Raw genomic sequence first — 2,362 nt, 5'->3', positions numbered from 1 at the left:
TTTCTTTATTGCTTGTTCAATATACAGATTGAATAACATCGGGGAGAGGCTACAACCCTGTCTCACTCCCGTCCCAGCCACTGCTTCCCTTTCATGCCCCTCGACTCTTATAACTGCCATCTGGTTCCTGTACAAATTGTAAATAGCCTTTCGCTCCCTGTATTTTACCCCTGCCACCTTCAGAATTTGAAACTGAGTATTCCAGTCAACATTGTCAAAAGCTTTCTCTAAGACTACAAATGCTAGAAACGTAGGTTTGCCTTTCCTTAATCTATTTTCTAAAATAAGTCATAGGGTCAGTATTGCCTCACGTGTTCCAACATTTCTACGGAATCCAAACTGATCTTCCCCGAGGTCGGCTTCTACCAGTTCATCCATTCGTCTGTAAAGAATTCGTGTTAGTATTTTGCAGTCGAGGCTTATTAAACTGATAGTTCGGTAATTTTCACATCTGTCAACACCTGCTTTCTTCGGGACTGGAATTATTATATTCTTTTTGAAGTCTGAGCGCATTTCGCCTGTCTCACACATTTTGCTCACCAGATGGTAGAGTTTTGTCAGGGCTGGCTCTCCCAAGGCTATCAGTAGTTCTAATGGAATGCTGTCTACTCCCGGGGCCTTGTTTCGACTTAGGTCTTTCAGTGGTCTGTCAAACTATTCACACAGTATCATATCTCCCATTTCATCTTCATCTACGTTCTCTTCCATTTCCATAATATTGTCCTCTAGTACATCGCCCTTGTATAGACCCTCTATATACTTCTTCCACCTTTCTGCTTTCCCTTCTTTGCTTAGAACTGATTTTCCATCTGAGCCCCTTGATATTCATGCAAGTGGTTCTCTTTTCACTAAAGGTTTCTTTAATTTTCCTGTAGGCACCCTATCTTACCCCTAGTGATATATGCATCTACGTCCTTAGATTTGTCTTGAGGCGATTGTATTCCTTTTTGCCTGCTTCATTTACTGCACTTTTATATTTTCTCCTTTCATCAATTAATTCAATATTTCTTCTGTCACTGAAGGATTTCGACTAGCCCTCTCCTTTTCACCTACTTGATCCTCTGCTGCCTTCACTATTTGATCTCTCAAAGCTTCTTCTACTGTATTTCTTTCCCATGTTCTTGTCAATCGTTCTCTAATGCTCTCTCTGAAACTCTCTTCTATGTCTGCTTCTTTCAGTTTATCCAGGTCCCATCTCCTTAAATTCCCACTTTTTTTCAGTTTCTTCAGTTTTAATCTACAGTTCATAACCAACAGATTGTGGTCAGAGTCTACATCTGCCCTTGGAAATGTCTTACAATTTAAAACCTGGTACCTGAATCTCTGTTTTACCATTATAGAATCTATCTGAAACTTTCCAATGTCTCCAGGCCTCCTCCACGTATAGAACCTTTTCTCGTGATTCTTGAATCAAGCGTTAGCTATGACTAAGTTATGCTCTGTGCAAAATTCTACCAGGCTGCTTCGTCTTTCATTCCTTACGCCCATTCCACATTCACCTACTACTTTTCCTTCTCTTCCTTTTCCTACTATCGATTTCCAGTCCCCCATGACTCCCTTCACTATCTGAGTAATTTCTTCTATCTCAGCATACATTTCATCAATCTCTTCGTCATCTGCGGAGCTAGTTGGCATATAAACTTGTACTATTGTGGTAGACGTAGGCTTCGTGTATATCTTGGCTACGATAATGCGTTCACTATGCTTTTCGTAGTAGCTTACCCGCTCTCCTATATGGGATGTCAAGTATTATAGTCAAAATTTAATAGAGGTTAGGAAGACTTGCGATCAAATGTAATGGAAGAGAGAGAAATTTCTAAACTCTCTGGCGGGAGTGAGAACTAAACGACTCTTCAGTTTGGTGTATGAGACTGATTTCTTTCTGACTTTGCGCTTGATAATGGAAGCAAGACTAAAGGAATGTCAGGACATAGTCATGGGATTTGTCGAACTACAAAAATCATTGGACAGTTTAAAATGCTCAGGAAAATAGGTGTAGGCTGTGGGATTCAAATTCAGGGTGAAAGGATATCAGTGATAAGGTTCGCTGACGACGTTGCCATCCTCAGTGGAAGCAAAAAAAAAAAAAGCATGACCAGTTAAATGGCATGAACAGTCTAAAGAGCACATACTATCGATTGAGAGTAAACTGAAGAAAGGCTAAAATAATGCGGAATGGCTGAAATGAGACCAGTGGGAAACTTAACACCAAAAATGGGCACTTAGTAGACGTGGTGAAGGAAACAAAATATCGGATGTCGAACACGAGGGTCTGAGATATCAGACTACCACAGGAAAAGAAGAACTCTTAGCTAAAGGACGTCTACTAGTATAAAACATCGGTTTTAATTATATTAAGAAG

The sequence above is a fragment of the Schistocerca cancellata genome, chromosome 2, assembly GCF_023864275.1.
Source record: "Schistocerca cancellata isolate TAMUIC-IGC-003103 chromosome 2, iqSchCanc2.1, whole genome shotgun sequence".
In the NCBI taxonomy this organism is placed as follows: Eukaryota; Metazoa; Arthropoda; class Insecta; order Orthoptera; family Acrididae; genus Schistocerca; species Schistocerca cancellata.
This window is presented reverse-complemented; position numbering follows the sequence as displayed.